Here is a 23627-nt window from a genome sequence, read left to right on the forward strand (position 1 = left end):
AAATGCATTACTACACATGTTACGATACAATACAGGAGTTAAATTTAGCCTTCTTTGTAAGTGTCTTGACCTTAACCTTTTTAAGATGGTTATCCATTTATAGTTCCTGCTGGGTTTGACCTTCCATGTAAACTTGCAGGAAGGCCTGCACCTTGTCAACAGTCAATCTGTTGTACATTTTTTTCTACAACTCCATCAAAGTACGGTGGAAGAAGGAAATCTCAAAGCATGACTACCTGTCATGCTGATATAGCAGACTAAATAAAATGCTGATAGTATGTATCCCACAAGGTATAGGCCCTTTGGAAAGTTCAAAATGATAGGCAAGGATCCTTTTAGGGGGTAGATTACCACAGAAAAAAAAATTGTTTAGAACACACGGATTCCTTTAAAAAGTTCCTTGCTTGGGCCAAAAGTTCCTGACATGCACATAGTCCCTATCCAGCCGTCCTATCAGAGAATAATTTAGGGAGGAGATTTAGCACAGAAGCTTGCCATTAATCCATTCATCATTTTATGGGTACAGCAGCAGTTGAAGCAAATGCTTCCTCATGATCTCCCTCTGGATAATCTGTCCTCTTCTCTCTTTGTGTGGTTCGTTATATATCTTATCCATATAACAGGACACACCGAGTGTAGCAATAAAATGGGCCAGGTATGAGCTAAGTAGGACTGGAAAGTCACTGCTTAGTATGATGAAATAACTTTACTTGGTTCCAAATTAGTAGGAGGTATATAGGCATAACTTTCATTGATTTGAATTTGCCGAGTTTTTTCAGACTAGTTAATTACAGAAAGATAATATTGCAGAAAAACTGCATCAACAATAAACAGTCATTCAGAGATTTTCTGATAAAAATGAACATGACATTCATAATGGACAATGTTTTGCTTTGCGTTACTTGCTCATTTAGTCTCTCAATGAAATCATTATTTATCTTGTAATTTTTTATGGAATTAATTATTAAGATGCCATGGACAAAGACGACAAATGTTGATTCAGTGACTGGTTAAGACTGAAATTAAATGAGTTGCAATTTCTGAGCCTGTTATACCTCAAAAAAATACTGGAGGATTCCGACTAATACTTTGCCTCATAAATTTTAAACATCTTGTTTTTCTTTTTCTTTTTTTTTCCACAAAAGATAGTGAAGCGGCCCATGCCAATTTATAAGAATGCCATTGAAAGTCATGCAGACCATATTTAATAGTTTTATAAGTAATTTATTAAAGAGTGCCCCACTTTCACTGACTTCATCCCCTTCTTTTAAGCCAACAAATTTACTTCTGTGGATGTTCAGTATCATGGCAACTAGCACAAACGCTGCACCTCAAAAATGCTCTCAAGTATTTTTAATGGAGCATTTTCAGAGGAGCATTTGGGATTTTGAGCCTGGAAACAAAAGCTCTTGTGGACAATGACCAAAGTCCACAGCAGTATTTTGAGCAACAAAAAAGTCATTATAAATAGAATAAAACATGCACACAGACACAGAGGTGATTAGATTGATCTGAAGATTACCATGGTCACTGTTGTTTAGTTGGAAGTGTTTGCATACAATTGTCCTGGCTTTAAAACAATTGAATTAGCTACCAGACGGCATACAAACCTAAGTGTCCATTTCCCACGAATGTGAATTGGAAATATGTACTGTCACACATGGAGTTGTGGATTAAATTAGGCAAGATTTTTAATTCAGATTATCAGTGCCGCTGTTTGAAAATAGGTGACAACCATTGGAGACAAAATGGGTTGTAGAAGTGTTGGTTTGGGGCTTTCCGTCCATGTGTTTTTATTTTAAGAGACATTAATGAATGGCTTTGTTTAAGAATTGAGGGGTTGACCTGTGCTGTGCCTCCCCTTCTCCCCCCTCTCCCATCTTGTTTAAGCCTTTAATCAAACAGACATCTGGATTGCATTGAGTGTTACAGAGAAAGAGGCCTGATTGCTGTTAAGCAGACCACGCAATGATGTCACTTTACATTAATAGTAATGCTGCCCATAGCAGTCGCATTTATCTTCCTGTCCAAAAATGCTGAGACCACAGGCAGATGACATGACAGTGACCATGGACACTTGAGGTGCAAGAGGAGAATATAAACACACTGGATAATGACTTATTGTAAAGATTAATTGAAAAAAGAGGATAAATCAATCCTTTAAAGGGCCTCTTTAAGATGTGAATAACAATGTATGACTACAAAAGAACAATAATGAGAGATCTTCTTCTTCTTCTCCAAAAAAATATCACAGGGAAAGTGAAGATGTTTCTGTTAATATCAAATATTTGCATAAACTTTATTTTTCTTTTCATTATCATACTTTCAGTTATTTGTAATGTAAAGGGCAGTGAAGAACTCCAAAGTTTTTCCCATGTCATCAAGGTTATTGCCCTAAATTAGAAGCATTAACTGTCATGAACTAAGTTCACTTTAGATATTATGAAACAATATTTACTCGTGTAAATCACGTACAAATACCTAAAATCAAAAATCTGAAAAAGAAATAAATCAAAAGCGAAATTATATTTTATTAATCCCTCATGGGGAAATTCCTTCTCTGCATTTAACCCATCATGGACGAACCATGAGCCGTTTGCTGCCGCCTCTCAGCGCCAGGGGAGCAGTTAGGGGTTCGGTGTCTTGCTCAACAACACTTCAACACACTAGGAGGAGCCGGGAATCCAACCACAAATGCTTCCTACTTCCTGCACCAAGCCACAACTAAACATAATGATGTTTTTAAATGTGCATTGATGAGAGGTGACTCATGATAACAAAGTTTGTATATCAGTTCACATCTTTAAACTGTTAACTATTCAAATATTATTAGTTGAACATTGGTTTTACAGAAGATTACTATGACAAGGGAGTCCTAGAATATGCATGGGATATTCCTCCTTCAAATTAATGGGTGAAATTGATGATACATTAATCATCAATTTCCTTCTTCACTAAAAATTTAATTCTCTATGTTCATTACCTGGAGACTTCAAAATTTCAAATCACATGCAGCAGTGTTACTGGATATTAGTCGGGGATGGTTGTCTAACTAGTTGGGATGCTAAAAAACATCTACAATCCTCTGTTCCATAAATGTTTTTTTTTCATTGAGCACAGCAAGTATATATGGTCTATGCAGTATTTACTTTCAAAACAGACTGTGAAATATTTTGTCTTGTATCATGATGTACATTTGTGTTTCTATGCAATGATGCTCAAGCAGTTAACTGTAAGAGCAAGGAGAGGAAGGGGGATATATGAAAGAGATCACACAAGTCTAGAAATTGGTTAGTAGACTGCTTTGTGCTTTGTGACATCTGTGTAGCATATATTTTTTTGTTTTCTTGTGCAAAAGTAAGTATTTGGCTTTTGGCAATTATTGCATATTGTTTTTGATTGATATGGCATTGTCGTGGTTAAGGAAAATGACAGCTTGTAAGTTAATGACAAAAATCTTGTTACTGTGTGCACAACCGAACAAGCATCCCATAAACGTTCCCTGTGACCTCTTCGAACCTTTTCTCCGCACTTGTCTTTTTTCTCAGATTTTTTTTTTCTTTTTTGACTCAGGAGATGTTTAGATCACTATGTCCATAAATGTAATCTCTTAATATCAATAGTATGCGGTAGTATTTTGTAACGACTGGCTTATACGCTGAACAACAGCTTAAAGCAGAATAAAGACAACAGAGCAGGAATTACTGTACTATGAGAGCTGCAAATGAGCATAAAGGGAGTGTGTTACTGAGGAAAGTCCCTTGGTCGGCTCATTTAGTACTGAGCCGTCAACGAGACATAAAAACGTTTTTTCGGCAAAAATCCTCAGCGTTTATTCAAAATTCCTCCACCTTATTTGCTAGCACCGCCTGAAAACTTTGCACTTTAAGCTTTAAACTTTAATGAAAGCATTTTTTATATTAAACTGAGTGGAATGAAAGAAAGAAAGAAAGAAAGAAAGAAAGAAAGAAAGAAAGAAAGAAAGAAAGAAAGAAAGAAAGAAAGTACAAAACTTTGGATTAGTTTTGTCTTCTCATACTAACAAGCAAGCTTCACTTTGCAAAACTCATTTGCTATACAAAGAGAAAAAGTGAGAAACCAGACCAGATTGACCTAAATGTATTTAAAAAATGTCAGTGTTTGGTGCATGTTTGTAATGGAATATATATATATTCTGTAATTTAATGTCCAAAGATTCTGTAATTTTATGTCCAAGACATATTCTTGATATGTCTGCCTTAACCACAGAATACCATAAATGGATTCAGTATCATCTTGAATATTTAAAATTATCCAACCAGTTCCAATGCTTGATTAATAAGAGGTGACAGGTGGAAAAAATAAATGTTCTCAACTTATAGCATGCTCACGCACGTTGCGTCTTCAAAGCGATTGACACTTTCTCGCATTCAATGCATTCACACTCAGTCCTACACACACATTTAAGGCGGTAAACAAACCATTGGGGGCAACTTGGAGTTCAGTGTCTTGTGAAAAGACACTTTGACATGCAGACAGAAGGAGCATGTAATGAAACTGCCAACCTTCTGATAAGAGGAACCTCTGCTCTACCAACTGAGTCACAGCTCTCCATGTTGTAATCTTCTAATTTTATGACAGATGTCGAGGAGAAAGACACTCTTTAACATGTCATCACCAGACTGATATACATATTAAAAATTCAAACATTATTATTTTTAAATAACTTTTTATCAATTATGTACACATATTATCAGTCTTAATGTAAAAATCTGTCATGCTTTCAAACTAAAACTCCAAATAGAAACAGTTGATTTAATGCTTCTGAATAATACCAACAATAGGGGAAACATCCAAACTTAAATATTACACGGGCTTTGACATTTAACAATTAGCCCATAGTTACAAACCTTAAAAGTATTTCAAAAAAGTGGTACAGATGAACAAGTTTTTCAACATCAAGCAGTGTAACAAAGGTCTATATTTGGACATCTTCTCTATTCATACATGCCTCTGCCATCTGCTTTTCATAGTCATTAAGTTCTGCTTTCACTCAGAACCATATCTTGCTGTTTTGGTATGTTTGTTGTGAAAATGGAAAGTTATGTAAATGAAAATTCAATAGAATTGCTTTATTCCAAAAATGTGAAGCTGCAGCTGTGACATTCCTTTGTAATTCTGACATAAAACATTGCTGGAGCCATGATCATAAAAAACATTCTCTGACACTTATGCTGTATTGCAAAATGAAGTTATTTGTACCACATTTTTCATTACATTTTTGGCACACAATCTCTTTGTCTTTTATGTTTTTTCCCTTAAATTAAGGTTAATGACATCTTTCTCATGAGATCCATATTTTCAATGGGTCTCCTGATCATGGCCTGGGTCCAAAAGTCACTTTGGCTGTCTTTAATGAGAGTATAGTTTTAATAGTTTAAAAGGTTTTACTGACTTAGCAGCTTATCAAAAGGGCGAGTGGGACTTTTCAAAGCTGGAAGTCATTTATCTGTCGTGAAAAAAATTAAAAAGATTGAGCATATGATTACATTGTTATGATCTCGAAGGAGCACCGGACTACTGACTTTTCCAATATTTCAATATTAAATATACAATGCATTTTATCACATACATCCATTTATATGACCAGGAAACAATGGTAGATTACAACCAGACAAGCCACTTGGCTTTCTGTGGAGAGCTTGTCAGTTATAGCGTGAAAGATTGTCACGGTGCAAATAACAAGGAATATTTCCTTGGACTATTCCGAAGATTTAGAATAATAAACTGCATGCCTGTTCTGTCCCCGAGCAACAGCATGCCATGATCACACACAGGCTTTCTGTCAGTCCAGAAATCATTACTGCAACTGTGCCTCAAAAAAAAGATGAAAGACTGCATCTGGACTGACGAGGTGGCCTTTAGCAGGTCTGTTGCACCGTTGCGTGCTATCCACCCCATCTTCCAAAACCTCAAGGTGAAGAGGATGAACAGAAACACATGTGACCTGGGAGTGATTTCACACTGCAGAGCTGTGTCATTTTCCATCTTCCTTTGTTTCGAGAGGTTCTCTGAACCAAGAGGCCAGAAGCCCACTAACACCATCATAAACACAACATGAATCTTTCAAGTAATTCTGATATTTGTCCAGTATATTTCAATTTTCTAAGACACTAAGATTTGTAATTTAAGACAATTCTAGTACCTGCACAGCTGTAAACACAGTAAACTGCGGTTCAGAATATGTACGTGATCTTTCGTGCCATTCAGAAGACAAAAACTTCAAAGAAATTATATGTAAATGAGCGTCAATTTTGCCCTTTTAACACAGACTGCAAATCACGCATATTTTACGTCACATTGAACTATTTACTTATTATGATGTTCTAGTGTTTTGAATGTAGTTAGTCACAGCAAGACAGAATATATGTGTGTGAATGAGAGGAACTTGGGTTGAACGGTGAGGCCACAGGGAGTGGAGATCAAGAAGTTGGAGGATTTCAGGTGCTTGGGGTCAACAGTCCAGAACAACAAAGAGTGTGGAAAAGAGGTGAAGAGACGGGTTCAAGCATGTTGGAGTGGGAGGAGAAAACTGTCAGGGGTACTATGTGATAGAAGACTATTGGCCAGAATGAAAGGAAAGGTGTACAAGACAGTGGTGAGACCAGCGATGCTGTATGGCCTAGAAACTGTAACAGTACAATGACGAAAAGACTGGAGGTCGAACTAGAAGTTGCAGAAATGAAGATGTTGAGGTTCTCTTTGGGAGTGACCAGGATGGATAGGATCAGGAATGAGTCTATCAGAGGAACAGCCCGTAAGATGTTTTGGAGAGAAGGTCAGAGAAGCCAGACTGAGATGGTTCGGTCATGTACAGAGGAGGGATAGTGAATATATTGGTAGACGGGTGGTAGAATTAGAGCTGCAGGGAAGAGGTCAAGAGAAAGACCAAAGAGAAGATTTATGGACGTAGTGAGAGAGGATTTGAAGGTAGTTGGTGCAAGAGAGGGGGATCTTGAGAATAGGGTTAGATGGAGAAAGTTGACTCGCTGTGGCGACCCCTGAAGGGAAAAGACGAAAGATGAAGTGTTTGCTGTGTGAATGTAGTATGACAGCCAAGTTTCTATTCGATAATTATTTTCCTACTGTATTGCACTGATTTCACATCCATCTGAAATGAATTCACATTACCCAACAAAAATAAGCCTTTTTGACAAGGGGGTTTCAAGAATCTGTAGACAGATTTTCACATGGTGCAGAAAGTTTAAGAAATGGCCACTCAGTAATAGGCTGATTTTATTACTTTTATATAAGGGCACCTGGTAATGTAAGTCCAATTTAGACTCCTTTTGCTTCCTTCCTGCAATACATTAGATAATTTGTTTGAAGGCTATCTGTTAAGTTCAACAGATATGCCCCGACTATGTCTGACATTTAATCCTGTGGAGGTTTGCTTCAGCTGTTTATCTTTGAAAACGGTTGCCTGCTATAACTAAAAATGACTCTCTGAAGTTGATGAGAGTAAACCACAGAAATTTGCTGTCATCTAAATTTGATTGTAGATATATAACTATTATTGAATGAAATTCATCTTCTTCATCTAGTGCTTTATCCTTTCATCTTAAAACATCTGCAGAGACTTTCTTGTTTTCAACTAACTGAATTGGTACTCAGCTATTTTCCTCTCATGTTCGATAATTTGTTGAAAAAGTAAATGGAATGGGTGATATATAAAAGGGTTAGGAAGGATGTGAGACTTGAAATTCTGTAGCTTCGGGTATTTTTTTTTCACATCCATTGTATGTAATCTTGGCCAAGCCAAGTCCCACTCATCTGGTTGGCAACAACAAAATTGTAAATGTCAAATGAAAACACATTGAAATTAAGAGCAAGAAGGTTTATCCTGGTCCTAACATTTGTGTTAAGCGGGTCATAGAGCCCTGGGATTGACTGGCGACCAGTCCAGGGTGTGCCCCGCCTCTCGCACGATGACAGCTGGTATAGACTCAAGCATCTTCCGTGACCCTGAGTGCAGGATAAGCAGCAGAAGATGGATGGATGGATGGATGGATGGATTGATGGATGGATGGATGGATGGATGGGTTGATGGATCGAAGGGGCCATAGAGCCTTGGTATGATATGGGAACTCTTTGAAACAAATTTGACAGTCCAACTACCATTACCATTACCCCAGCCCATTACCCAAGATAAATTCTTTCACTCATTAATGTCCTGTCCTGTTTTGTTATTAATAAGGGGAGCGGAGTTGATGCAAGGAAGGAGCTGTTTTCTGACTGCTCCAAAGGGAGGGGAACGGAAAGCTTTCCATTGTCTCAAATGAATTTGGCAGGGAGGATGGATTACTTGGATTCTCCTGGCATGGCGTAATATGTGCGTATTTTATTGATAACCTTCATTAAGCTTTAAATGTGTGTTAGTCTGCACTTTGCAATGACACGAAATGATGCCATATGTAACCAGGGCCAAAGGGAATAAGATTTCAGCAGTTAAGTGAATCACCAACTGTGTTGCATGTGAAGTGTACATTTGCGTGACTTGGTGTTTATTGCCTGCATTCAGCTTCGTGACTGTCTTCCATATTTGGTGCCAAGTTTGAGGCCACATCCTCAAAGCTCTTCTTTTTGCTGGTAGAGAAAGTGGCTTGTTTTCCTCCCTTGGTATATTTCTCATGGAGTTCACGTTCAGTTTATTCTCTGAAACACATCTAACATTTTTGACATGACTTGTATGAATATGGCCTACACTTCTAAAGGGGTTGGCCATTCAGCTACTTTTTGTTTTCTCAATCCCCAAAATAATTTACATGTTCTCCCCATATCTGCATGGGTTCCCTCCCTCTGTCCAAAAACACGCAGCAGGTTAGTTGAAAAAAAAGGGAAAATTGCCCAGATGTGTGAAGGAGAGAGTGAATAGTTGTCTGTCTCTATATGTGGTCCAGCAATGACTGGTGACCAGCCCAGGGTGTATCCCGGCTCTCGCCCAGTTGGCAGCTGGGATAGGCTCCAATACCCCGCAACACAGAGTAGGATAAGCAGGAGAAAATGAATAGATGGATGGATGGATGGATGGATGGATGGATGGATGGATGGATGGATGGATGGATGGATGGATGGATGGATGGATGGATGGATATCCCAAATCGGAAAACCTGTCATATACCTGTAATGCACTTCGAATCTAAACATACATTTTGAGTATTTATTTTCAGATTAAATATTTTGAAGCAAGTATGAAACAAGACATTGTCATATCAATAAAAAAAATGGTGATTACGATCACAACAAGCTGTATAAATTGAAATTTAAATGATTTACTTTCTTTATCAAGCTTGTCTCAACACCCAAGGAAAGAATGTTTAATTGTTTGTTGCCATATCTATCTGATGAGGAAACCTTTTAAAGGCGAAGTTGCAGGAACATTCCAATCAAAAAATAATTACATGTATTTTATGACAGAGAAAACATATAAAAGGAAGGATAAATTGTTTGAAATGACATAAATCAACCATGTTAAACTGGGAACATGAGGTCCTGGCTATGACGGCTGCAAGAGTTTGTGTTTGAACCACCCAGGAGGAGACCTAGACAAAGGACCTGGGAAATTTTCAAAACTTAATGGGACAGCAACACTTGTGACCCCAGAGTTGGCAAAAATTCAGAAGTGGCAAAATAGGAGACTTAAGCAATATTGGCAATGAAAACCAAGGCGGTGGCTGGAGATGAAGAGAAATGGAGACTGTGGCTATAGCTTCTGCTGCAATTGCACTGGAATATGTTTTGGCCTGTGGGACCAGTGAAGAATTGGATCGTGGCAGTTGTGAGGACTTTTTCTTGGTAGAGCGTGCCAGAAGAATTGGATGATTACTGCATTAATGAGTTTGTCTGAGTACAGCAGGAACTCTCGGGCCTTGGATATTTTGGAAAACAGAGATTTTAGGTTTACTGACTGACCCTTAACAGACTTTTCACGTGGAGAACAGCAAAGCTTACTTTACCTGAATGTCTTGGTTCAGCGGTAAATTGACCATCTTTCACATTTGAAAACAATTGCACTCCTGTGAGCAGTTTGGTGCATGATACTGAATGCGATTGGCATAATCACAATAAAGATGTACTATTGAGAAAATTACAGAAATTAGTTTGAATACCAAAATTGATATAATATACAGACAGCAAGCACAGGAACAGCTGGAGTGCATAGCAGAGTCCTATTACAGACACATATACAGTACCTTGGGGTGGGAAGAGACCTCAGTTGTGATAAACACCATGTTAAGTAATTAACAAGAACAAGAAAGGCAGATAACATATGAAACAGAAAGAGCAAAGGGCACACAACTCTAAAACAAAAACAAAACAGTCCCTTTGAAGCACAGCTCATTTAGGGGTCTTTTCTGCCCCATATTTAGTTACCCCGAAATATGGTACTTTTGATCTGCCAAAATTATAAGAAAGAGTTTCATCTTGTTAAAGGTAAACTTAAGTCGGTATGCCATTCATCATATTGAGGATAAATATCAATTCTGGAAAACTAAGATCTGGATCAAACCTCAAGTAGATGTATGAAGCTACTGTACTCAGAAATAGCGTAGTAATGAAATAATCATAAGTAAGGCTTGAAGCACAGTTGATCACCACTGATATCTGAGAGATTTTCATAACCTCATTATTACTCAGTGTAAACCAAAATGTGTTTTCCTGATAAGCGAGTAATGACATGCCTTCCTGCTGGTATCACATATTTTGAGACAGCCAGGACAGCACTTGCTTGAACCCTTAAAAAATGATGGCACATCTGCATGACCCTCCCGATGGCAATTACTTCGATGCTTAGCTGTGTGAATATTAGTCATTCATATAAATCAGAATTAACACCATGTCACTCATTTTCCCAACAAATACTTGAATGGAAGATGGCTATGATAAAATGTGTTTTCTTACAAAAGAGGCCCCTTTTTTAGAGGAATGTATGCATTCACAACCTTCTTTACAGAATCTAAGATGCAGATGAATAGGAAATATCCCTCAGAATTTATAGTGTGTAATCTCTTCTAAAAGTTGCTGGAAAGTTTCAGGTATGTACCGTAGCTGTAGGCATACTGAATTTGGATCTATTGGTGAACTTATGAATTAAGTTGCACATTACAGTCTAAATGAATGGACACTGTTTAAAAAAAAAGACACTTTTTTATATTAAATGAAGTGTTTTATTGTATGTCGTAAACACAGTATTCAAGCAATCTAGCCATCCATTTTCCTGTATTTGCTATGGGTCACTATGGCAGTACACCAAGATATCTTTCTCATTAGTGACAGGCTGCAAGTCCTAACTGGGGACCCCTGACTGTTCCTCTGCTCTATGTGGTGCAGTATATGATTCTTCCCGTATGCACAACTCCCCCAAATATAAACGTTTCGCAGTTGACAGAGTGGTTGACCAGCAGCAGTGAAATCGAGCCCACGGTTACTCTTTTGCTTATGAACAAATAAGGCACTTGACTATAGAACTCAAGCTGCCGTTGATATAACGATGATAACAACTGTTGAATGCTGTTTGGAAAATAGCATTCAGTGAGGTTCATTAGGTCTGGGAGTGAACGGTAACTGCTTTAAAACCAGACATGCTTGGAGAGTGCTTGCTGCATAAAACGACAACAACAGTGTCTTTCGACAGTGGGAGGAGATGTTCAGACAGCAACAATTAGGGTCCCGTTGAAAAAATGATCATCATTTCAGTGCCACTTTATATACTTTCCCACAGACTGTCCCCTGCCCACTGGGACTACTGATGTTATCGCTTACCAAATGTTTGCTTAAAATGTCATGATAAGCATTAAGAAGAAAAATTGAATGCAGTACAAAACGGTAAGGAAAATTATGAAAATTCACTGAGTTGAAGTTGCCATATCATAGGTTGTCCATTAAGTATTGAGCATATTTTCAAATTCACATCAGACAACTACCAGATGCCACACCACTCCGTATTATCTACCAACTGATACAGCTAATCCAAACATGGTCCCACCCTGTGATAGTATATAATTACAGATTGCCTTCCCAACATCCCATTAGTTTGCGTCAGAATGTAAGAAAATGATATAAAAATAATTAGGGGGTTAGAAAACAACTTGGTTATTTATCCATTTGATTGGACATCAGATAATTTAATTCTCTCTCTCTCCTTCTCTCTTTCTCTCTCTCTCTCTCTCTGCGTCTCTCTCTTCCCCCATCTTTCCTATCTATTTTTTTCATCGAAAGCATCTTACCATGGTTAAAGGTACGGTTGGGTTCAGCTCAGATCAAGAGGTCATATCCTTCAGTATTTGTCAAGTTGATATACTGCTGGCAGAATAATTGAAAGGCAGGAGGATGTCGGGCTGGCGGCTCAAGCACTTTACAGAGTGGTGTTTTCTTTGGGGTCATGGTGAATCTGAACTGCATTTTTTTCCTGTATGGATTTCACATTTGCATGGAAAAAATCTTTCTTGTGTGTTTGGATTTCCATTGTGTGGACAACATAAAGGTCTTTGGGATGGGATGTGGGAAAAGGGAGTGTGCAGTTTTCTTAAGTGCATGTTTTGATGTCTGCTTGACAGCCTTGGTAAGTGGCTGATGTCAGGACATACAAAAGTTAACAGCCATCCTCTTTCCTACTCTTAAATTCACCAGGGGAAACCAGTGAAAGACTGCTACTACAGATATCCCACCATATAAAAATGTGGAACACTACCAGTATACACAATGTTTAATCATTATGCAAGAGGGAAACGCTTCAAACAACAGAAAATTTAAACATTTGTGGTTACGGGGATATAAAATAACTTTAAAGACTAAAATTCATCAGGATTTTTTGTTATGTGGACAGTAAAACAGCTTGACCCTTAATTTGAAAATAAGGGCTAATATATGCATTTCAGCGGTTCCCTAAATGCTGTTTTGAAAGGAAGTATCTCAGTCCTAAGATTTGTCCAGACAAATTGTGGTCATACACAAATTGACCAAATTATCGCTGTAAAAGTTTCACAGAAGGATTTTGAAAATGCCTGCTCAAAATGTATCAGATATAACACCAATCATTAGAATAAAGAGTACAATTTCCCAGGACCGGTCTTCTGTAAAGGACAACAATTATAGAATCCAATGTGGAATTTTGCAGTCATGTCTAACAAATTCAATAAATACAGTGGGGCAAAAAAGTATTTAGTCAACCACCAATTGTAGAAGTTCTCCCACTTAAAAAGATGAGAGAGACCTACCATTTTCATCATAGATACACTTCAACTATTAGAGACAGAATGCAAAAAAAAAATCCCGAAAATCACATTGTCTGATTTTTAAAGAATAGATTTGCAAATTATGCTGGAAAATAAGTATTTGGTCACCTACAGACAAGCAACATCTCTGGTTCTCACAGACCTGTAACTTCTTTTTAAGAGGCTCCTCTGTCCTCCACATGTTACCTGTATTAATGGCACCTGTTTGAACTGGTTATCAGAATAAAAGACACCTGTCCACAACCTCAAACAGTCACACTCCAAACTCCACTATGACCAAGACCAAAGAGCTGTCAAGGGACACCAGAAACCAAATTGTAGACCTGCACCAGACTGGGAAGGCTGAATCTGCAATAAGTAAGCAGCTTGGTGTGAAGACATCAACTGTGGGAGCAATTATTGGAAAATGGAAGACATACCAGATCACTGTTAATCTCCCTCAATCTGGGGCTCCATGCTAAATCTCACCCCGTGAGGTCAAAATGATCACAAGTACAGTGAGCAAAAATCCCAGAACCACACGGGGGGACCTTCTGAATGACCTACAGAGAGCTGGGACCAAAGTAACAAAGGCTACCATCAGAAACACACGACGCCGCCAGGGCGCAAATCCTGCAGTACCAGACGTGTCCCCCTGCTTAAGCCAGTACATGTCCAGGCTCGTCTGAAGTTTGCTAGAAAACATTTGGATGATCCAGAAGAGGATTGAGAGAATGTCCTATGGTCCGATAAAAACAAAATAGAACTTTCTGGTACAAACTCAACTTGAGTTTGTAGGAGAAAGAATGCTGAGTTGCATTCAAATATCACCATACCTACTGTGAGGCATGGCGGTGGAAACGTCGTGCTTTGGGGCTGCATTTCTGCAAAGGGGCCGGGACGACTGATCTGTGTAAAGGAAAGAATGAATGGGGCCACATATTGTGAGATTTTGTGTAAAAAAACACCTTCCATCAGCAAGGGCAGTGAAGATGAATCGTGGCTGGGTCTTTCATCATGACAATGATCCCAAACACACCGCCAGGGCAACGAAGGAGTGGCTTCGTAAGAAGCATTTCAAAGTCCTGGAGTGGCCTAGCCAGTCTCCAGATCTCAACCCCATAGAAAATCTTTGGAGGGAGCTGAAAGTCTGTGTTGCCCAGCGACAGCCCCAAAACTTCACTGCTCTAGAGGAGATCTGCATGGAGAAATGGGCCAAAGGTGAAAACCTTGTGAAGACTTAAAGAAAACGTTTGACCTCATACATTGCCAACAAAGGGTATAAAACAAAGTATTGTGATGAAACTTTGTTTTTGACCGAATACTTACTTTTCACCATAATTTGCCTTATGGAAGAAAAAGACAATTGTCTTCAAAAGTCAAGGAATGAGGACAAAATTTTCACTCTTGTCACAACAACAGACATTGATTAATATAAGCCCATTTTTGTCAACTGAAAATAATTATCCAAACCAAAATATAGGCTAGGCTTCCACAGAAATGTAAAGAAAATGGTCAACTTGCAGAGCGGATCTCTCTTTCTGATCCAAAGATGCCCAGCCGGGCTTCTGGTCAAGAACAAGCAGAAACCAGGGACATCCTTTCACGATGGCCTCGGCAGAGGTTTGCGCAGAAGGAACTCCAGCATTCTCTCCACCCATAAATTGAGTCATTTCAAAACTGTAGTGTTTCTTTGCTGCTGCATCAACATATGAAATATCTTGCTCTAATCATATAATTGTTTGTGTAATTATGCATAACTCATTGAAGTAAATAATAGCTACTGATTTTTTGATTTTCTGCTCACTAGATCCTGATAAACAATTTAATAAATTAGAAATAGAAAACATCATCTCCAGTGTCAGCACCACATTGTTTTGACTTGGCACTCATCAGATCTGCTGTATGACCTTATTCAAAACCTTTCTTCAAATAGAGGGTGTTGTCTCTACCTAGAACATCTAGCACATTCTCATGCCCCATTCTTCTCCTGGTTCCCTTCAGTACTGCTTTTCCCTGTGGTTGCACAATTGGATCATCATTGTTCAAATGTCCCAAGTCTTCTTTCTTCCTTCCCCTTCAGCTTTTCCCTTCAGGGGTCGCCACAGTGAATCAACCCTCTCCATCTAACCCTATTCTCTGTATCCTCCTCTCTCACACTAACTAACTTCAAATCCTCTCTCTCTACGTCCATAAATCTTCTCAATGGTCTTCCTCTTGTCCTCCTGCCTGGCAGCTCCAATTCCAGCATCCGTTGACTGATATATTCACTATCGCTTCTCTATAAAATACAAAACCATCCCAGTCTGGCTTCTCTGACATCTAACGTGTGATGTCCCTCTGATGGACTCATTCCTGATCCTGTCCATCCTCGGCACTTCCAAAGAGAACCTAAACATTCTCATTTCTGCAGCCTCCAGCGCTGCCGCCTATCTTTGTGTCATTGCCACTGTTTCTAGGCCATACAGCATCACTGGTCTCACCACTATCTTGTACACCTTTCCTTTCATTCAGGCTGATATTCTTCTATCACATGGTACTCCTGACGCCTTTGTTCACCCATTCTTAACTGTTAAAGCCCGTCTCTTCAACTCTTTTTCACACTCTCCGTTACTCTGGACTGTTGACCCAAAGTACCTGAAATCCTCCAACTTCTTGATCTCTACTCCCTGCTGCCTCACCGTCCCACCCGAGTTCCTCTCATTCACACACATACTGGTATACTCAGTCTTGCTGTGACTAAGCTTTATTCCTCTCCCTTCTAGAGCATACCTCCACCTTTCAAGATTTCCCTCAACCTGTTCTCTGCTCTCACTACAGATCACAATGTCACCTGCAGACATCATGGTCCCTGGAGATTCCTGTCTAACTTCATCTGTCTGCCTGTCCATCATCATTCCAAACAAGAAGGGGCTCAGAGCTGATCCCTGATGGAGTTCCACCTCCACCTTGAACTTCTCTGCTGTTACCCCCACAGCACACCTCACCACTGTTTCAAGTCTAGCATATAAATCCTGCACCAGTCTAACATACTTCTTTGCCACTCCAGCCGCCCACATACAATACCAGAGTGTCCTGAGGATAAGGTGTTAAATAAGTTTTCCTTTGAAAGGAAACAATAAATACCACCTTACTATTTCAATAAACAAAACGTTCTCCTATTCTTCAACGGCTAATGAGTGAAGCGTGTTTGGCAAATGCATGTAGCATTGATCTGCCAGCTGCCACTAGTCTCTTACAGTCTGGCAAGGAGTTTCTTGGCATAATAAACTTTGTTTGACATTTTTCAATTGAAAGTGCAATTTCTTTGTCTTTTTTGTTGTATTATGTGACCTAAGCTCATGCTCATCAGTTTAACTTGGTGGAAGGCTTGAACCAAACATCATCAGTTTGTTGTTCCTGCTCATCGCTATGCACTTGGAGAAACCGGGTACCTGTGGCCAACTTTGTTGGAATGGATCAGGTAAAAGTCACCCCTGACAACATCAAGATTATGATACTGTTGGCATTAGGGTTTCAAATACCTTTCACATCCCTGTGACTGATGTCACCACCGCAAGCTAAATAAAGCCATCCTGCATCTTGTTACAAATGCAAGTTATCTGAGCCATTAAAGTCTCTAACACTCACCTTACAATACTGAGATGAACTTGAGTTTTCAAAAAAAGGTTTATAATAGCAGACCAATTCGTCATTACCTTGTTGTCTATGACACATGCCATGAGTATATTCTAAAGCCATTCAGTCACAATTTCCAATATCAGATGTCATTCAAAATACACGGAGAAATTCAAGTGTCTATCTGCTCAGTTTTCTTTGTTGAGGTCAATGTGCAGAGTCAGCTACAGTGGATAAAGTGTCATCCTCAAGGACTCTGCAGCATAGGTGGATCTTAGCCAAAACCAGGACAGAACCTGAGTTCTGCAGTTAAAAGCAGCTGTCCCCCAGCTGATTCTGCAGCAATGATATCACTGCCAACCATGAGATGGAAAGAGAATGCTTGACCTGAGTGTGAATAACAATAGAAAATATGACATGGAAAAGTCTTATCTATCCCGTATACCAACACTGAACACCAAATGTAAAATCATTGAGGGGGATCCCAAAGTCCCCGGCCATTGATTAGTTGAGGGAACTGCCCCTCATCTCTTATTTCCTTCCTGTCCTCCAGGCGACTTTTTTTTCTGGACAATGACAGACAGTTTCTCCATATTCTCCAAAGCTATGAGGAACTGTCATTTCCTTTTTGATAAGCAGACATGGGAATTTTGTCAGAAGTCATTGGCCAACAGGGGATATGATGTCCTATAAATGACATAGTTTCAAGCAACTGACTCTGTCAAAAAAGAAAAAAAAAATCAAACTAACAAACAAACAAACAAAAAAAGGAAACATAATGATGTACTAGTCATTAATAATACAGCTCAAGTAGGCCATGTGGAGTTCAATTTCATGGATTTAACATTAAAGCTAAAGGATGGTCTTTTCATTAAACCGGGCAGTTGAAATTCAAATCTTGTTTCTTACAAAACAAATAAAAACTCAAATATTATCCTTGTTGTGTCATGTTTATCCTGTGCACTGGGTCACAAGAGCAACCCCAAGTTTTTGCACTATATTTCTATAATGTGTTAATAAAATTTTCCTCCTCAATAAAAAGCTTAGATCTGTGTTCTTTTCTTCTTGTTTTTACTATTTCTGTTAAAATTGCAAGGGCTTCCTAGAGAGGGTTTAAAAAAACATTCAGTGTGGAAAGAGCTGAGAGTCTAACATTTGTGAGTGTCTGCTTACAAGTATTGCAAGTACTTGAGGATGAGCAGTTTAGTTACGTGCTAAACAATTTAGGATCTCTCAACTGTAATCAATGAGATAAAATAAAATAACACAAAATGTTGTACCAGGAGGCATCCAAAATAAGATCGAACATCCTTCTGTAGAAAATCTAAACAGCTGCAATTCACTCAGCTCATTGCCTTCCAAAGCCTCTCTTAGGCTTTTGTAACAAAATAAGGTCTCTGCTCTGCTGGCTTCAGCAACATGCTATTTGGATTTTAGAGATCAAACAGTGTGTAGTGGCGGGCATAGAGAAAATGCAGAAGTTCAATTCATAGTCAAATTGTGTCATGTTACCAAAGACACTTTTGCAAGCATATGATTGAGGACCACTGGATAGACCATGGAAGGAAATTATATACTTCAATACTATTAATTTGCATATACTTGTCTGATGATACAATACCATACTCGGATTATGGAAAATCAACTGTTGTGTATTAAACATGAACATTTTAATGAGCCCAGCAGATAGCCATTAAGCCTACGAGCAGGACAGGCCAGTTTTGAACGGTGCGAAGTTTTGTAAAACCATGTCTTAAATGAATGCATTAAACAAAGCAGAACTTGTCAGCCAAAAACTATTTTGGCTACATAATGGTGACTACACACATACTCATCAGATGTTAATTCAAAACTTTAAAGAAAAGCTCAGAACCAGCTGTTTTCCCTTCAGCCAGCTGACACTTTTATAGGTTTCTTCTGGTAACATGATGAGCTATTGTGTAAAATTTGTTTAGATTACATTATTGTGCTGTTCCTTGGGCCATTAAGCCACTTTAAAAGCAAAGCAGAAAAAAAAATTCAAAAGGGCATCAACATCAAAACACTGTGCGACATTATCTTGTGGAGTATGCAGCAAGTCAGCATGCAGTGAGTCTCTTGTATTTTGTTTGTTTGTATCTTCTTTGTCTTGGTTGATAACATCCCACAAATGACAAAAGGGTAGTTTAGAGGAAAGAAAAAAAAACAATTCAGACTTTAATATTGGCATAGTAAGGTGTTTAGTGACATTTTTTCACCTGTTTGACACGTCTCTGTAGTTCAAAAGACAAATTTTGTTTTATTAGTTTGAAATGCTTTCATTCCTCCAATGTCCTCATCCTCTATTTGGATTGGACTCCGCTGTAGCAAGTACACTGTTGTCTGTAGATATTAGCCAAATAAATGATAACTTTTATCATAGCAGGGGGTCAGGTCATAGGGGTGGAACACACATCCCACCCCTCAAAACTAGTTTTTCTGCTGCATTCTCTTCCAAGACCCATACTGCTCCCACACCCAGAACGCTTTCAAAATCCCAAAACCATGTTGTTAGAGCAGAAAAACTGAACGAGAGAGGCAAAGAGAGACAGGAGATTACACAGTCTTTCTTTTGTTTAATTAAGATTGGAATTTTTTTTTACGAGCCTCTGCCTGCTCTATGCTACAATGGTGCAGTGCCAATGGCTTACAGGCCACTGGTGGCACCTGTCTCCTCTTCAGCGCCAGGCCGGGGAGACTGCCCCTGCAAGCCTTGATCCCCACACTAATTATTTTCAAAGCAGCCAGGATTTATATCACACTCATACAGGCGCCAGCTCCCCCAGGAAACAGCTTTTCTGGCTTTTCTCTCTTGCTTGGTGGGCAGAGATTGTCACCATGGATGGGACGCTCAGGCACCACAGAAGCATCTGGCCAACTGGTTGGATTTGGATAGTTTCCAGAAGTAGATTATTTCAGTACATGTACAAATGGTCTCAACAATTGCTTCTCAGCAGCCCACAATGACACATACACAATATTTTTTCTTTTCTGAGAAAATAATCTGTTCTTGTTTATGTGAACTCCCTAGCATATCAGTTGCACTTATTATCAGGGGGACTTGTTCAAACAGGTATTATGATGTGCATGATAAAGATTTCTTACAATACTAGAAACTTTAATGGCAGGTCTAAGTAATTACAAAATAACTGAGCTTGAACGTTGTAATTATTTTATAAAGAAAAATAAGATGTGAGATTTATCAAAACCCAAATTGTGAAGCTGTAGCTAACATGACAATAACATTGTTAATTAATATATTCCAGTTAAATTCAGGACTTCTGTTATGCTGTCCAATCCAGTGTTTGAAATGAAAACACTGGATTTGATTATAGACAAACAGTGGACTTTTGGTAACAAATGTTTCATATAAAAACGTTCTCCCTTATCAGAGCTATTGTGAAGCATTTTGCAGTCAGATCTTCTTCATATAATTGTAATTGTTTTTATCTTGTGACAAAATGTTTGGCACATTAGTTTTTGTGAAGAAAAAAAAATGATCATATGTAGATACTTACACACCAACTTATTTTCTTGAGTGAATAAATTGAAGATTAAAAACAGTTTGGTATATATCTTAATTAGCTTAGAATATTTTGTTTAAATTGGAATGGATGCCTTTGTTAAGGTAGATGGAAAAGTCCAGATTGGAATACATCCGTCACTAATTCTTTTTCAGGTCCTGGGTGTGGTGACAGCAGACTAAGTAAGGCAAACCAGACATCCCTCTCCCAGGCAACACACTCCAGTTTGTGCTGGGGATCCCCAAGACATTCCCAGACCAAAATATGTAATCCCTACAGAATGTTCCGGACAAACCACTGGGCCTCTTGCCATCCCCACTATCACACCTCTTATGCAAGGAACCAAGGAGGTGTCCCTATCACATGCCTGAACCCCCTTAGTAAGTTACTCTCAACAGGAACAAGCAACTGCTCTCTTCTAGATCAGCTCCTCTCCCTATCACAGATGCTATATCTAGCTATCCTATGGCTCAAAGTCATTTCATCCACTTGCATCCTCGCGATCTTATTCTTTCCTCCATTACACAGATGTGAGAGTTGAAACATAAATAGACTGGAAAACCGAGAACCTTGCTGTCCAACATTGCTCCTTCTTCAATATAACAGACCCATGCAGCCTCCAAATCACTACTGACATCAAAAATGTGTTTCATGATAAACATTTCCCACATGACATAAACAAATAAGAAATCTGCTTCAACTCTATATTCACACTTCAATTGTTCTGATCTGACAGCCAGTGAGTTTGTTAACTGAATTTATCATAACATTAAAACAGGGATGTCTTCCATCGTTATAGTCTGACAGTAAAGGTAGGTATCCCTACATTGCAGAACTGTGAATATTTTTGGCAGATCTTTAAATGTATCTCCCCTTTTTTATTCGAAAATTCAAAAACCTGAGCAAACCTGGTGGGAGTCAATGTTTTGCTCATTTTGAAAATCTCACCCACTATTTCAAATCAGATCAGATCAATTTCAAATCATGCTCATAAAACAAATACACAGTACCAATGTAAATCTGAAAATGCAATATGACTCCTCCTCAATATCTTTTGATTTGCTTTGCATGTCCTTTACCTACCAAAAGAAAAGGCCCCAAGGTTCAATTCAAAAGACGGTTGTGAAAATTTGGTGAAACACTGCTGTTTGTTTGTTTGTTTGTTTTGATTTAGATTTTGTTTTAGATACACATCATTATGAGATACAGTCACTGTAGAATGTATCCCTGATTCAACTGAGTCAAGAAGAGTCAACTATATCTCATGTCTGGTCCAGGATCCTTCATAAAATTTTGAGTGCGTGCAGGGAGGAAAATTTCCAGCTTACCTTGCATCCTTTGCTCCATTATTGGAAGAAAGCAAATGGATATATAAATGACAGGCTGCAGATAGTAATCAGTCATTCAACAGCAGTTGCATTTTACAATGATTTGATCTTGGATGAAACTTTAAGTAATGCTGAGCAATAATATTGATATTCAAACCAATACAAGCAACAAAATTACATTAATTCAGTTTTGAATTCCTGACCTATATTCATTCACTTACATTCCCTTGATGCCTAAAGTACATCAGTACACACCCATTCTAAGTTTCAGCCACAATTTCAAGGTCCAAAAATGAAAAAAAGAACAGTTCTTTTAGAAATCTGAATACTATGTTTACAAAGAAAGTCCATCAAAATATATACTATATGGCCAAAAGTATTCGCCCATGCATCCATATAATGGGAATCAGGTGTTCCAATCACTTCCATGGTTACAGGTGTATAAAATCAAGCAGCGAGGCATACAGACTGTTTTTACAAACATTTGTGAAAGAATGGGTCTCTCCCAGGAGCTCAGTGAATTCCAACATGGAACTGTGTTGGGATGCCACCTGTGCAAGAAATCCAGTTGTGAAATGTCCTCGCTCCTCAATATTCCACAGTCAACTGTCAGCTGTATTATAGAGCATGGAACTGTTTGGGAACGACAGCAGCTCAGCCAGGAAGTGGTAGGCCATGTAAGCTGACAGAGTGGGGTCAGCAGATTCTGAGGCGCAAAGTGCCAAGAGGTCAGCAACTTTCTGCAGAGTCAATCGCAACAGACCTCAAAACATGTCATGTGGCCTTCAGATTAGCTGAGGAACAGTGTGCAGAGCTTCATAGGTTGGGATTCAATTCAATTCTGAGGAGCTGCACTAAGCCACACATCACCAAGTGCAATGCAAATTGTTGGATGCAGTGGTGTAAAGCATGCTGCCACTGGACTCTAGAGCAGTGGAGACGCGTTCTCTGGAGTGACATATCGAGGTTCGGTGGTTACCAAGCCAGCAGTACTTGTCTGATTACATTGTGCCAAGTGTGAAGTTTGGTGGAGGGAGAATTATGGTGTGGGATTGTTTTTCAGGAGCTGGGCCCCTTAGCTCCAGTGAAAGGAACTCTGAAAGCTTCAGCATACCAAGACATTTTGGACAATTCCATGCTCCCAACTTTGTGGGAACAGTTTGGAGCTGGCTCCTTCCTTTTCCAACATGACTGTGCACCAGTGCACTAAGCAAGGCCCATAAAGACATGGATGACAGAGTCTGGTGTGAATGAACTTGACTGGCCTGCACAGAGTCCTGACCTCAACCGCATAGAACACCTTTGGGATGAATTAGAGTGGAGACTGAGAGCCAGGCCTTCTCGTCCAACATCAGTATGTGACTTCACAAATGCGCTTCTGGAAGAATTCCCATACACACACTCCTGAACCTTGTGGACAGCCTTCCCAGAAGAGTTGAAGCTGTTCTAGCTGCAAAGGGTGGACCAATGTCATATTGAACCCTCTGGATTAGGAATGGGATGTCACTGAAGTTCATATGCGAGTCAAGGCAGGTGAGAAAATACTTTGGGCCATATAGTGCATATACCAACTTCCTGGATTATGAAAGAGATTAAGAATATGTTCATATTAACATAATTGTTGTCACAGACAAGTTTTCATCTGAGCTACTTGGCCCCATATGCTAATTTTTCAAGTTGCATGGAGTCCTGTGAAAATTAGAAGGGCCTCACCTCTGAACAGTCATGTATCTTATCAATTGTGTTAACAGAATCAAGGTGCCCTTTTCCGCTGCATTTCTCTTCTCATGTTTAAATACAACAGACACAGCATAGAAGAGCCCCCTAGATCTTGTATCACCAATGCTGTCCCCTCTTGTTTCATCTGACAGTAATGTCTAAGAATT

This window comes from Fistularia commersonii, chromosome 25, assembly GCF_037954325.1.
Source record: "Fistularia commersonii isolate RoL2024-O1a breed Wild chromosome 25, RoL_Fcom_v1.0, whole genome shotgun sequence".
Classification (NCBI taxonomy): domain Eukaryota; kingdom Metazoa; phylum Chordata; class Actinopteri; order Syngnathiformes; family Fistulariidae; genus Fistularia; species Fistularia commersonii.